Source organism: Saccopteryx bilineata, chromosome 9 (genome assembly GCF_036850765.1).
Source record: "Saccopteryx bilineata isolate mSacBil1 chromosome 9, mSacBil1_pri_phased_curated, whole genome shotgun sequence".
NCBI lineage: Eukaryota > Metazoa > Chordata > Mammalia > Chiroptera > Emballonuridae > Saccopteryx > Saccopteryx bilineata.
In genome coordinates, this window is record NC_089498.1 from 25,146,705 (window position 1) to 25,162,628 (window position 15,924).

At 41.2% G+C, this 15,924-nt stretch overlaps 1 protein-coding gene, 1 non-coding gene and 1 pseudogene across 2 annotated transcripts in view; 1 reads left to right on the plus strand and 2 right to left on the minus strand.

Moving 5' to 3' along the window:
- CFDP1 (craniofacial development protein 1) overlaps positions 1–15,924 on the minus strand; it is a 141,180-nt gene that overhangs the window by 90,323 nt on the left and 34,933 nt on the right. The window lies entirely within an intron of this gene.
- On the minus strand, positions 2,291–2,399 carry LOC136313756 (U6 spliceosomal RNA). Its single transcript, XR_010727200.1, has one exon. It is a non-coding gene; the product is annotated as a U6 spliceosomal RNA (small nuclear RNA).
- Positions 12,292–12,546, plus strand: LOC136313453 (small nuclear ribonucleoprotein F pseudogene; annotated as a pseudogene).

Genomic DNA, 15,924 nt, shown 5'->3' on the forward strand with positions numbered 1-15,924 from the left:
CACACACAGCCAACCCATTTAGTCCAACAGCTTCACCATATCAAGACTGAAAAAATGAGGTTCAGACTGATCCAACATAAGTGAAATCGGAATGACTTTCTGAAATGATATAAAAACATTTACATTTAGTTAACCCACAGCATAACACAGAAACATGGCTGGGAAGCAGACACAACGTTTGTGGTTACTGTTCTAAAGGAAACTTTTCCTCAAATCTTTTCTTTGAAGCTAGTTATACTAGACAAAAGGCCAAGTTCAAGAGTGTTTTGTATGTGGTGTTCCTTGGATCTTTCTAATTGTTACTTCTGATCCAAAGAAGTTATGTCACATTTTATCTGACTGGAGAGAAAACTCTTCTTCTTTGGTTTCTGCTTCCTACAGCTCACCATCTCACAGGCAGCTGGGGCTGAAGGATCCCAAGTTAGAGCAAAAATCAATGCAAAGGTTGGGTTTTTTTCTCTGCTCATTCTCAAATTAGCAGCCATTGAAATTGTACTACATTTCAAAGTCAAGGAAAGGCTAGTAATAAAAGGCTGTGACTTTTTTTTTATGGTCATATGCATCCAGAACTACGAGATTTAAAAATAAAGGCTTGTTCAGCTCTTCCATTTTCTCACTAATAGGAAAATATTAGCCTTGTTTAGAAGTTTTAAATTATTTTGGCTTAAATTTGCCATAGGTTCCCTTGGGTAGCAGCATTTTGGCAAGAATCCAGGGCTAAGTAACTGAATATAGTAAATGCTGAACTTCAGATCAGCCTGCTCTTCAATCCCTGACCAAAATAATTAGAACACAGCTGCTCAGCCTCTCCCATAAGAAAAATTCCCCAATCCAAATTAAAATATTTACCCAATATGAATCTTTCTGTATAATCACAACCTTCCATGAAATGGCAGCAAGATACCTGTATAAGAATCTGATCAGAACATAAGAATCATTGATTTCTATACTTTGGACAAATGACATTCTTCACTGATGTTAAACATTTAGAAATATCAAAACATAGTAACTTCCAACACTAAGGACCTAAGAGAGAAGTAATCCAGTGTTTCAAAGCATCTATAATATACAGTCCTTGAATTGGCTTACAATTTCCTTCAGTATTTATAAAACAGATTTTTACCTGAATTTTTTTTTTTTTTTTTTTTTTTTTTTACAGAGGCAGAGATAGGGACAGACAGACAGGAATGGAGAGAGATGAGAAGCATCAATCATCAGTTTCTCGTTGCGCGTTGCGGCTTCTTAGTTGTTCATTGATTGCTTTCTCACATGTGCCTTGACCGTGGGCCTTCAGCAGACTGAGTAACCCCCTGCTGGAGCCAGCGACCTTGGGTCCAAGCTGGTGAGCTCTTTGCTCAAGCCAGATGAGCCCGCGCTCAAGCTGGCGACCTCGGAGTCTCGAACCTGGGTCCTTCCGCATCCCAGTCCGACGCTCTATCCACTGCGCCACCACCTGGTCAGGCTTTACCTGAATTTTTTAAAAATTATTATTATTAAGAGGTGGGGAAGCCTGACCAGGCAGTGGCACAGTGGATAGAACGTCGAACTGGGATATGGAGGACCCAGGTTCAAGACCCCAAGGTCGCCAGCTTGAGCGCGGGCTCATCTGGCTTGAGCAAAAAGCTCACCAGCTTGGATCCAAGGTCGCTGGCTCGAGCAAGAAGTTACTCGGTCTGCTGAAGGCCCACGGTCTAGGCACATATGGGAAAGCAATCAATGGACAACTAAGGTATCACAATGGCAACGAAAAACTGATAATTGATGCTTCTCATCTCTCTCTGTTCCTGTCTGTGTGTCCCTATCTATCCCTCTCTCTGACTCTCTCTCTGTCCCTGTTAAAAAAAAAAAAAAGGTGGGGAAGTAGAGATAGACAACCACACGTGCCCCAACCGGGATCCACCTATGAGGCAATGCTTTGCCCATCTGGGGCCGCTGCTCTGTTGCTTGGCAACTGAGCCATTTTTAGTGCATGAGGCGAGGCCATGGAACCATCCTCAAGCCCAGGACCAACTTGCTCAAACCATTTGAGCTAAGGCTGTGGGAGGAGGGAAGGATGGAGGGAGAGAGAGAGGGAGAAGAGGAGAGAGAGAAAAGGAGAGGGAGAGAGGGAGAGGAAGGAGGGAGGAGAGACGGGGGGGGGGGGGAGAAGCAGATGGTCACTTCTCCTGTGTGCTCTGACCAGGAATTGAATCCATGATATCCACCTGCTGGGCTGATGTTCTACTGCTGAGCCAACTGGCCAGAGTTTTTTGTTTGTTTGTTTGTTTTTAAATATGGAATGTAAAAAAAAAAATATATGGAATGTTTCACGAATTTGTGTGTCATTCTTGTGCAGGGGCCATGCTAATCTTTTCTCTGTATCATTCCAATGCTAGTGTATGTGCTGTCAAAGAGAGTGCCTGAATTCTTAAATGACTGAGAATTAACTCTGATGATTTGGATTTGATAACAATATGGAGATTATCTATAGGTAATATAGATACCCCAAATTTTAACTTATTCTTTCTGTAACATCTGACAAATGCACAAAAATGTAGCATTAGTTTAATTCTTGGGGGGAAAAAAAGTATGTTATTGATACAAGTTTTCAAAGGAGAGAAATTTTAAGCCACAACTCAAGCCAGTAGTTTGTGAAGACCCAGTTAACATAATGATTGTGGAAAATAACCCTGATGACTACTGGTAATGGTGTGGAAAAATGGGCCCTCAAGTAACACTGGAGAGATTTCAGATTGGTACTGCCTAACAGACAATATCTCTTAGGATTTATGGTGCATGCACATCTGATGACTCAGCAATCACACTTCTAAGAATCTATCCTCCAGAAATAATAGCATGAGGACATAAAAAATATATGTGAAAGATTATAAAATTATTCATAACTGTATAATCTGGAAAACTAATGTTCATCAATAATGGAATGGTTACTCAAATTATGGAATATCCCCACAATAAAATAAGTTCCTGGGCTCTTGCAGTCATAAAAATAAAATGGAGGTATTTAAACTGAGCCTGGAAAGATGCCCAAAATAGACTAAGTAAAATTTCAAGTACGGACTAACACAGAGTCCATTTTGTTTTACTGTATAGATCAGGGGTAGTCAACCTTTTTATACCTACTGCCCACTTCTGTATCTCTGTTAGTAGTAAAATTTTCTAACTGCCCATCAGTTCCACAGTAATAGTGATTTATAAAGTAGGGAAGTAACTACTTTATAAAATTTATAAAGCAGAGTTACAGCAAGTTAAAGCATATAATAATAATTACTTACCAAGTACTTTATGTCGGATTTTCGCTGTTTGGCAGAATAAATCTTTATAAAACAACTTACTATAGTTAAATCTATCTTTTTATTTATACTTTGGTTGCTCCACTACCACCCACCATGAAAGCTGGAATGCCCACTAGTGGGCGGCAGGGACCAGGTTGACTACCACTGGTATAAATGGTTACAATTATTAGCATAACATAAGAAAGAATCTGCACAAAACAGATAAGCAGTTAACAGCAGTTAGTCTCTGGGACTGGCAATGAAGAAAAGGCAGGTAGCAAGAAAATGTCACTGTCAGCAGTTAGCCTCTGGGGCTGGCAATGAAGAAAAGGCAGGTAGCAAGAAAATGTCACTGTCAGCTTTCTAAAAAAATTTAAGCAGGTCATTTTCACTTTCTTATGTTCAATAAAAAAACAAAAACAGCAATAAAAGCTTTTTATCTCAAGGGAAAAATATGAGAAAAGAAAAATTGTCTTCACTTTCTAAACACAATGGTAGAGTTGAAAACAACAACAAAAAATTATAATAAAAAATGTATAAACCATATAGCACACAGAAGGCTCATACCAAGAGACTAATCTAATTAGCTAAAGGAAAATGTGCAGCACTTATATAACCAAACCCTGGGAATGCTTCAAGTTCCTGGACTCTTGCCAAAAACAAGCTCTCTTTTTCAGGGGGGATTCTGCCCTCTAGTGTACACTAAGAGAAGCTAAAACACATGAAACAAATCAATAAATCAGTGAAATTTAGTGATTTCATTAGTGAAATGAAATACTTCCACTACATTCCTAGAGAACCACAATTTTCTCCTTAAATGGAAGCCTCCATATCCTTGTCACCTAATCAATTTCCTGTTATCATACTGAGTAAACTCTGTGTGAACATTTTAACTTTGGCCATCTATTCTTTCTATTATTCCTTACATTCCCAAGATGTGCCCAAATAAAGCACTTTATTGTCTCATAATTCACACCAAAAGTAATTTGGCCTAACCAAGGGTAAAGAAATATAGGAAAATAAAGTTTAAAAGTTTATAACAGATATAGGCACCTAGTTCTTAAACTCAGATTTTTAAAACTTGTCGGCACTGTAACTCAAGGCTAAGGGCAAAGGAAAAAGGCTGCACTGTGCAATAAAGTCTATCTCCTCATAGTATTTTCTAAGAACACCAGAATCTATTCAACCCTGGGAAACCTTGAAAACCAATAGGGACACTTTCTATGTTCATGGTATTTGCTGTAGCTATTGAATCAAAATTAACAGAGGTTAGTTACCCATCCTGGTGACTACAAATGAAAAAAGTTCTTGCTTTGAAAGCTTTTCTGTGTTTGGGATCTCACTGAGATGCTCACAATGGTAGGTACTTCATTGCTTGATTCAGTATCAAATACTGCCTCCCACAATAACAAAAAAAAAGAAGATACTAGTGCCTGACCAGGCAGTGGCGCAGTAAATAGAGTGTTGGACTGGGATGCAGAGGAACCAGGTTCGAGACCCTGAGGTCGCCAGCTTGAGCGCAGGCTCATCTGGTTTGAGCAAAGCTCACCAGCTTGGACCCAAGGTTGCTGGCTCGAGCAAGGGGTTACTCGGTCTGCTGAAGGCCCACGGTCAAGGCACAGATGAGAAAGCAATCAATGAACAACTAAGGTGTCTCAACGAAAAACTGATGATTGATACTTCTCATCTCTCTCTGTTCCTGTCTATCTGTCTCTGTCTATCCCCTCTCTGACTCTCTGTCTCTGTTAAAAAAAAAAAAAAAGAATTACTAGTCTCTCCATAATTCTTTGAGTTACCAGCCTGGCCTGGAACAATCTCTTCAAATCATGAATGAGAATGAGATTACCTTTAATAAATTCAACATATTCCAAAACTATCCACAAGGAAATCTTTAAAGAATTATGTAATTTTAATTTCAAATCCATTTACTCTATACCTGTAACACCTATAGAGGTATATTTAAAAAGCAAGTTAGGGATAATTTAAAACCAAATGAAGCAGAGTTTGCTTCCATTGAAAAACACTAAAGGTAAAAAATCTGATATAGGCTTTTCTTGCCTCAACACAAAGCACATCATTCTGGAGCTGGTAAGATAACAACAGTACCACCAAGGCTGCCAAAATCAATCTTTTCCACTTGCCACACTAACTCCTTGAAGTATCCCCTTAAAACAGGGGTTAGGAAGCTTTTTGGCTGAGAGAGTCATGAACGCCACATATTTTAAAATGGAATTCCGTGAGAGCCATACAATGACCCATGTACGTTATGCATTATCCAATAAAAATTTGGTGTTGTCCCAGAGTATAGCTGTGATTGGCTCCAGCCACCCGCAACCGTGAACATGAGCGGTAGGAAATGAATGGATTGTAATATTGAGAATGTTTTATATTTTTAACATTATTTTTTTAATAAAGATTTGTCTGCAAGCCAGATGCAGCCATCAAAAGAGCCACATGTAGCTCGTGAGCCATAGGTTCCCGACCCCTGCCTTAAAAGCTATTTCTTCCTGACCTGTGGTGGCGCAGTGGATCAAGCGTCAACCTGGAACTCTGAGGTCGCTGGTTCAAAACCTTGGGCTTGCCTGGTCAAGGCACATATGAGAGTTGATGCTTCCTGCTCCTCCCCCCTTCTCTCTCTCTCTCTCTCTTCTCTAAAATAAATAAATAAAAATAATTAAAAAAAAAAAAAGCTATTTCTAGTTAGTCCTATCCTTGAACAAATGGCTGCCAAAATAAATGCACTCAGCACAAGCTGGATATCTCCTGACTTCCCTGGGAGCACCCTCATACAAGCTGCCTACTATTTAGACATTAGTAGGAGTCCATTACTATACAGAAACACCAACAGTCATTATTCCACAGTTGACTGATCACATCTTGTCCACAGCTTTATTGTTGATTATTACAAGATTATCAATGCACACATAACCAGAACGCAATTTTTAAATTATGCTAGCTCCTTCAATTTCACAAGATAGGAGTAAGACTGAAATACAGGAAACCTGGACCAGCCATGGTAAATGGGGAAAGGGCTTACAAAGGAAAAGGGAGGAAAGAGTCATCTCACTTCCTTCAAAAATAACAAAATACAAAATAGCTTTCAAAGAGCCCTTCATCAATTATAAAGCTGAAGAGATGCTTTTCACATAAAAGACCAATCTAAAAGGTAAAAAGGAGGGGTTATATAGCACAGTGGCTGAGAGCCCAGGCTTTGGTCTCACATAGATCTGGACTGAAATCCTGAAATACTCTTAGCACTGTGCCTTAAATTTGGTAAACTATCAACAGAAGCTATTTAGTCTTTTTAAAAAGGTAAAGAAATGTTTAACCTGCAGCCTGAGAAGATAATGTGTCTGATACTTAATCTAAAGATCAAACTGATTTTAAAGGGAAACTGATCTGGTCACTAAAGGGAAACCTGTTTTCCCAGAGTGTGAGAAACACTCGACTACAGGAAGCAGGCAGGTGACATAAAAAAGGAAAGCAGTTGTGAAGGGACCAGGAAAGGGCAAACCCGTCCACAATGCTCCAGTTCATGGTTGTTGTGAGGAAAAGAGGGAGGGCAGTGGCACAATTTCTCATTTCTGAAAAAAAAGCCAACAACCCAGATTTTTATGTCAACTTCCCTGATTTTAAATACAGGCCAACTAAGGACAGATTCAGTCCATGGACTGCCAGTACGTGAATGTCTACTATGGACTGGAGTCTCCAGAACCTGAAAGAAACTCAGTTGTTATAACTGAGGGGCTCTAGCTCCCTAAAACAATGTGTCTCAAAGGGAACACTGCAGGCATTTTGGAAAAGTCTCTGTACAAACTGTCCTAAGCAATGCATGATATTTAGTATCCCTGAACTCTATCAGTGGTCTCAAGTCCTATGACAACCAAAATATCTCAGCACACATTTCTGAACACTTCCCACTGGCAATATCATATCTGCTAAGAATAACAAAGTTAAATTTGAAGTTAGTGGGAAGGTCAAGAACATCTATTTACAAACAGTAATAAAATAAGAACAGGGCCAGTTTGGAGTCAACCAAAACTAGAATCCCAAATTATCATCAAACAGGAAATCTCACTGAGTAGAAAGCCTAGAGGCGGAGGGGTGGAAATAAGGCTTAATTCCCTCTTCTTACTTCTAATTAATTATGACAGAAGAAAATTTCCTTATCTTTTCTGTAGCCATTGCTTTTATAGTGTTACTAGATATTACCATTTCCCATCAATCTCATTTTTCCTACCACAGGGGCTTAAATATAGAACTGTACATGCTTCAAAATCATGGTGGAAGAAATCTAGGCACCCAAGTCACTCACCCCTTGGTAAGATAACACTCCTAGATTTTTCTCTTATGGCTCATTCTTTTAGTCAAGACCACATTCAAGTTATCATATGACCCAGCAATTCTACACCTAGATATATCCAAGTGAAAAGGAAATTCATGTCCATTCAAAAACTTGTACATGAGGTCCTAGCCAGTTGGCTCAGTGGTAGAGTGTCAGCCTGGCATCTGGATGTCCTAGGTTCGATTCCCGGCCAGGGCACACAGGAGAAGCACCCATCTGCTTCTCCACCCTTCTCCCTCTCCTTCCTCTCTATCTCTCTTCCCCTCCCACAGCCAAGGCTCCATTAGAACAAAGCTAGCCCAGGCACTGAGGATGGCTTCATGGCCTTCACCTCAGGCACTAGAATGGCTCCGGGTGCAGTGGAACAATGCCCCAGATGGGCAGAACATCGTCCCCTAGTGGGCTTGCCAGGTGGATCCCAGTTGGACGCATGCAGGAGTCTGTCTCTCTGCATCTCTGCTTCTCACTTCAGAAAAACACCACAAACTAGTAAATGAATGTTTATAGAAGCATCATTCAGAATAGCCAAAAGTGGAAACAAACCTATGTTTATCAACTAATACAGTGTGTCCGTCAAGTCATGGTGCACTTTTGACTGGTCACAGGAAAGCAACAAAAGACGACAGAAATGTGAAATCTGCACCAAATAAAAGGAAAACCCTCCCAGTTTCTATAGGATGATGTGGCAGCATGTGCGCATGCGCAGATGATGACGTAACACCGTGCATACAGCAGAGCAGCCCACAGCCATGCCAGTCGAGATGTGGACGGTACAGAGGAAAGTTCAGTGTGTTCTGTGGCTCGCTAAATTGGAACCCGTGACCAAAGTGCAACATGAATATTGGCGCGTTTATAATGAAGCGCCACCACATAGGAATAACATTATTCGGATAATAGGAATAACTGGGATACGCAGTTGAAGGAAATGGGCAGTTTGGTGGAGAAACCCCGTTCTGGTAGGCCATCAGTCAGTGACGAGTCTGTAAAGGCTATATGGGATAGCTACCTAAGGAGCCCTAAAAAATCTGTGCGTGAGCCCACATCGAACTGCACTAAATAGGTATGAAACTGGGAGAGTTTCCTTTTATTTGGTGCAGATTTCACATTTCTATCGTCTTTTGTTGCTTTCCTGTGACTGGTCAAAAGTGCACCATGACTTTATGGACACACTGTATACTACAAAATGTAGTACATTCATACAATGACATATTATTGGGCCATAATGAATGAAGTAGACACATGGGTAAACCTTGAGGCCATTATGCTAAGTCAAAGCAGCAAGACACAAAGTGACAAATATTGTACGATTCTTTTTATATGAAATGTTAAAAAAAAGCAAATCTAGACACAAATATATGCTAAAAACCAATGAACGGTGTAGTTTAAATTGTTGAATTTAAAAAAACTCAATAAAGCCATTTTTAGAAAGAAGAAAAGCAAATTTTAAATCATTATATTTGTAAATACCATTTGTTCTCATAAAGACTAGAGTCCAAAAACTACGTCACATCTGCTAGAATACCCACTTTCTTCTAATTATCTTAATTATTACAATGAACAATTATCCTGGTTTTTTGAGTTTTTTTGGTTTTTTTGAGAGACAGAAAGACAGATAAGGACCGACAAGAAGAAAGAGACGAGAAGCATCAACTCGTAGTTCTGGCACCTTAGCCATTCACTGATTGCTTTCTCATACATGCCTTGATCAGGGGGCCCCAGCCAAACCACTGACCCCTTGCTCAAACCAGTGACCTTGGGCTCAAGCCAGCAAACTTTTGGGTTCAAGCCAACAACCACTGAGTCATGTCTATGATCCCATGCTCAAGCAGGTGACTCAAGTCTGCAACCCCGGGCTCAAGCTGGTAAGCCTGCACTCAAGCCTGATGAGCCCATGTTCAAGTGGTAACCGTGGGGTTTCAAACCTGGGTCCTTAGCGTCCCAGGTTGACGCTCTATCCACTGCCCCATCGCCTGGTCAGGAGATGTTCACTCTTTTGAAACAAACTGATTTTCCTCTTCCTTGAATGGCCATTCTCTAAGGCCACTGAAACTTACATGTTCAGTTGACCCCTGAACAGTGTGGGTCTGAACTGCATGGGTCCACTTATACATGGATTTGAGCCAACAATTCAAAACCGTATTGTTCAAGGGTTACCTGAAGTTGGGAACCTGCATATGCAGAGGACCAATTTAAGATATACTTGGGTTTTCTTCCTGGGCAGTCAACACCCCTAACCTTGCGTTGTTCAAGGGTCCACTATAACTATTCGGCAGGCTCTGACACATGCCAACTGATCAGGCATTTCATGAGAGCATCAAACCAGAAGATAAAGTCAGATTGTAGCTTGTCCTTTTTGTCATTGTTGATGTAAACACATTCGCTGTGAATAATTTGGGGGTCCTTTTCTTCCCTGTTTGTAAAAACACATGAAATATATGAGCTTGAAAATGTTCCTCTCAACATGAAAGTAACTCCTTTAAAAATAAAAGGGCATCGGCCCAGTATGTGGAAGTCCCAGGATCGATTCCCAGCCAGGGCACACAGGAGAAGCACTCATCTGCTTCCCCACCCTTCCCCCTCTCCTTGCACTCTGTCTCTCTCTTCCCCTCCTGCAGCCAATGCTCCACTGGAGCAAAGTTGGCCCCAGTGCTGAGATGGCTCCATGGTATCTGCCTCAGATGCTAAATGGCTCTGGTTGCAACAGAGCAACGCCCCAGATGGGCAAAGCATCGCCTCCTAGTGGGCATGTTGGGTGGATCCTGGTTGGGCGCATGCAGGAGTCTGTCTCTCTGCCTCCTTGATTATCACTTCAGAAAAATACAATAAATAAATAAATAAAAATTAAAAAAATAAAAGAGCCTCACCCTGGCTGGATAGCTCGGTTGGTTAAGAGCCTTTTTTAGGTCATTACCAATCTAGGGGTGGGCAAAAGTAGGTTTTACAGTTGTGAGTACAGAAAACAGAGTTTACTCTTATTATTTATTATATTATATATTTGTATTACTTACCATCTTACTATTGTTATTATTTCATATCCTTACTTATGATTTAACTTTTAGGTAATGTTGGCTAGTAATTCAACTTATTTTTGACCACCCTATATAGGGAGGCAACTAAATAATAAGCCCTTAATTTAAAAGTTAATGCCCTCCAGTTAGGATTATAAACTTCTTTTAAAAAAACTGACTTGAGAGAGAGAGGAAAGGAGAGAGAGAAACAGGAACACTGATATGTTCCTGTATATGCCTCAACCAAGGACTGAACTGGCAACCTCTGCACTATGGGATGATGTACCAACCAAGCTATCTGGCCAGGGCAGGATTATAAAATTTAATAAAACTGATCACCTACTAGTAACCCACTGCTGGAATAAAGTTAAATACTAGATGTGGGGTTAAGAGCAAGTGGTAAGAGTGGGGTTGAAGGCTGAGCAGCCAGCTACCCACAAATTGGCCAACAGTATTGGTAATGAGGATGGGGTACAGGGGAGAGAAGTAGATCAAGAGCTTAAAGTAACAAAACTACGGGAATTTAGACACACTGAGCATTGTGTTTTCTACTACCAAAAAGAGACTGCTTCTTGTCGTGTCTAATTCCTGCCTCTAATTAAAATAGGGTGCTTGGTTTGCTCAATTCCCAAAGCATAAACCTTGGCTTTTTATAGCCTACACAGAATACTATTTTAAACATGTGGAGGAAATGCACTTTCAGTTACAAACATTTGCTCCTGTGAATCTGTTCCTATGTGCTAGCAAAGGATGTGGGACAGGATGTTTTACTCTGCTGCTCTGGTTTTCCTGTATTGCTTAAATCTATTTAGAGAAAAGAAAAAGAAATAAATAAACTGTTTCTGCTGGCCAATTTCTATAAACTGAAGCAACTCCAAAAATGAAAATGATGTTTGTGGAAAAAATATCAGAATAATTTTCTTTTAATAATTTGGATTATTCCTAGAGCTGTTTCCCCTGAAAAGACTTCCCATACTATTCACATGCAGCTCGCAGCAGATACTAGTGGCAAGGATAAAATGTGCCCACTCCGACACCCAAGATCAGGTGAATTCCTCCTGAGCCTGTCTTTTCCCAAGCACAGTTACAACTATGGAAGTTTTCTGAGATGCAAGAAAATCATGCCAACCTTAAGGGTCATCTTCTGGGTTTATTCAGTAGTACACCGCATCATAATTCAGTGATTCCCCATTTTCATTTACAACTAAGAGCTTTTTTACTCAGGTAAACATATCCTTGTGATCTGCTATGTTCCATGGGAGATTTATAACTTTCAAAAACACTCATTTTGATCAAATTTCACTTTATCCTTTATAAGGGAGTCAGCAGTTCAATAATCTACTAAAAGATTATTTCATCAGTTTTTGCCTCTAGATTCCCTCTACCTCCTCCTCCAGCTCTGCCCCAGACGCTGACCTGTGTAGACAGAAGACTCTCTTCTGGATCAGACCTCAGCCAGGCTCCTTTGAGTCCTCTTCTCGACTAGGCCTCAGGCGTGGTCCCTGTCTTTGCTGGGCTTGCACAGAATCTTGCAAAGTTAGTATAAAAAGAAGTCCTCCCGCACCCCATTTCTCTTGAAGCACCGCGAGAGTGCTCTGCTGTTGGTGCTCCAGTCACGGCAGCTGGAACCGTGGCGAGTAGCCTGCAGCATTTGCTGGTTGTCGGGATGAGTTTGCCCCTCAACCCCAAACCTTCCCTCAATGGGTTAACAGGAAAGCCAGTAATGGTGAAACTGAAGTGGGGAATGGAGTACAAAGGCTACCTGGTATCTGTACATGGCTATATGAACATGTTGCTTGCAAATACAGAAGAATACATAGATGGAGCATTGTCTGTACACCTGGGCGAAATTTTAATAAGGTGTAATAATGTCCTTTATATCAGGGATGTTGAAGAAGAAGATGAAGAAATGAGAGAATAGCATCTTTTGCTTTTTTTTAAAATCTATATATTGCTAGACAATAAAAATTTGTTTTTCAACTTGAAAAAAAAAAAGAATCCCTCATTCTTAGTATCTGATCACTCTCTGGAATAAAGTTAAATACTAAATGTGGGGTTAAGAGCAAGTGGTAAGAGTGGGGTTGAAGGCTGAGCAGCCAGCTACCCACAAATTGGCCAACAGTATTGGTAATGAGGATGGGGTACAGGGGAGAGAAGTAGATCAAGAGCTTAAAGTAACAAACTGACCAGGTGGTGGCGCAGTGGATAGAGCGTCAGACTGGGATGCAGAGGAACCAGGTTCGAGACCCCGAGGTCGCCAGCTTGAGCGCGGGCTCATCTGGTTTGAGCAAAGCTCACCAGCTTGGACCCAAGGTCGCTGGCCTGAGCAAGGGGTTACACGATCTGCTGAAGGCCCACGGTCAAGGCACATATGAGAAAGCAATCAATGACCAACTAAGGTGTCGCAACGAAAAACTGATGATTGATGCTTCTCATCTCTCTCCGTTCCTGTCCGTCTGTCCCTATCTATCCCTTTCTCTGACTCTCTGTCTCTGTAAAAAACAAACAAACAAAAAACCCCTGATCACTCCCATTATCTGATCAAGTTCCTCATTTGCTACTTTTGATGTATAATTCCTAGCCTACCTTCAGCAGGAATCCCCCCGTGCCTGCTGGCTCCTTAGTCACATTCCATCTACTGACCCCACCCTCTGTCGCAGGGCACCTTGGCTATGAATACTCAGCTATCTCTGCTGTATTCAGGTATTCAGAATTGAACCTGATCTCTCTCCCATACTGTGAATCTAATATCTATTATAATAATCCTGAGTGAGTCTTCCTTACCATTTTAACAAGTGTCAGAATAATTTTTTCTTTCAACAGATTGAGTGGTCAATGGAGAATCCTGGCAAGAGATGGGAGGGGGAGGAATGGGAGATCTGGGTATTTATTCCCCCAGCATCCCCCAGGAGAGTCCATCACTCAAGTGAAGGTCTTAGCTCCTGTCAGGAGGCCCCTCTGTCTGCTATAAACTGCCCCTGCTCTTGCCCCTTCAAGTCTAGGGGTGGTAATGGAACCACTATTCCTATCCCTGTGGTTTTTCTCATCACTTTGTGAGTTATTAAACTCTCTCCCTAATACAGACATCATCTCCAGAGAGTTCTTATCCTAGAAAGGCTATTCATTCTTTCTAAGAAAGAAAGGCACAGTTACTGAATGCAGGGATCTATCTCTTCATGTGCGGGACTCAGTGACTTAAACAAGCTGATCTTGTTAAGCTGCCACTTCTCCCTCCTCTAGTTGTCTTCATAATCACAGTAATAGAGTATTTTCTGAAACATAGAGTTTCCATGTAGAATCTCTAAGTATCAATAGGGATTATTTTAAGAAATAGCCAAGGAGGCCAGAAGTGAAAATTGTGCTACTTGAAACCATGCTAGAAACCTAAGGTAAAAGAATGTTGGTCTTCCTATCGGGTACTTAATCCTGAGGTAACTTTCACAGTAACACTTTTAAAAAACGCAAGAGACGTCACTTAACAATACCAGATACAAGCCTGCTAACCCAAGGAAAAGCCTGCAGAGGTTAATTCTACATGTGTCTAAAGCAATATTTTTCAAATTCAGGTTGTAGTAGACTGTGAAATCAATTCACTGAGTCATAACATTTCAAAAAACAACACATAATCAACAGCATAATATAAGATAGAACACCAGTTCATCATATATAATGACAGAAAATATTTCATTAACTCTTTATTTCACTTTTTTACATACTTATATTTATAGGTATACTAGGACATACTGTAAAATGTATTCCTCACTATGAGTGGCAGTCAGTAGAGTTTGAAAGCTACTGGTCTGAAGAAAATCCCATTCATGATTATAAGGCTGAAAATATGTTGCTTCAGCCTACAGCCTCACTTTTTAAAAATCTCACTAAAAATACAGTTTATTTTGTGACAAGCACATCAATAACGGAAATAAAAATGTTTTGAAATATTTACTCTTACTATGTGATGTACTATAATATTTTTTACCCTATTTCATTTCTTTTAAATGATGATTGCAAACCACAGCTTATAGAGTGCAGAGCCAGGCCTGGAGAACGCTGTGCACATTACTCTGGTCCTTCCACAAACTGCCTTTGCAGGTGTCCGTGTCATTTCCACTGCTCCAGCATGGAGCAGATGTGGGCACAGGCCCCGCCACATGTCCTTGCACCCTCCGCCCCGCGCCCCGAAAGCAGCACCTCACATGGCCAGAGGACTGAGGACAGGAGGGAGGAGCTGAGCCAGTGACGAGCGGGAGCTGGGGACAAACCTCCCAGCCCCCTCCTCCTCGCCCTGGCCGTGTTCCTCACCATCTCCCTGAGCTCCACAGCAGAACTGAGGACCACCAGCAGCAGCAGCAGCAGCCTGCTGGGTAACGCACCCCTTTTCACCTCCTTACTGGGGTTCCCTGGAACTACCTCTCACATTAACGATCTGCACTCAACCCTCCATGTCAGGGTCTGCTTCAGGGTAGGCATAATCCGGTGAGCATGCCAGTGTAAAACAGCACTGTCTGGAGCCAGGGCTGCAGAGATGAGAGGGGCCCACCCTAGAAAAGCTCATGTTAATAAAATACAAAAGGAAAAAAAACACACCTTTCCTGTCCATAGCAATGATATAGCATGCTTGGCGTGGGAAGGAAGCAGCAGCAACCTCTGCCAGGAGGGTCAGAGCAGTCCCTGTACTGCTCTGGGTCTCTTCTACCCCAAACACCCAATCAGCAGGTGGGCAGTGCTGCCCGGCGCGGGTCCTGTTCATGCCTCTGCGGGCTCACGCCCTGGCTTCTCATACTTGCTGTGAGGCTTTACTTCTTTCACACAGGTTAAGAAGAAAGACATTTTTATTTTCTCCAAAGAGAAATTCTATTCTAGCCTTCAGCTAAAAATAACTCAAGTAATATGGAAAATATGAAGGAAGAAAAACTAAGTTAACACACCCTGAAAATGTATTAATAGAATTGTCAATCAGCTTTGACCTTTTTATGTTCCTTTGAGGTCCTTGTAGGATGAGAGAGCTCAACCATAATCTCATTAGATGTTCTGAAGAATTGCTGATACTTTTATTTAAAATTATTTTTTAAATGTAACGTTTACTACGTATTCAGCCCTGTGATCAACACTGTAAATCAGGACATTTTTCAGGCTGGTATCAAACGAGAGACCTGTGGCTCATTTTCCTTTGCATCTTCCATCTGCAAAGGTTTCAGGAAAGGCAAAGCTGCAGCCTAATTCCTTCTCTCAGCAAAAGAGTCATGACCACTAGAGTTCAAGTGGGCCCTGAAACCGAAAACCGCTCTCCAACAGGCCA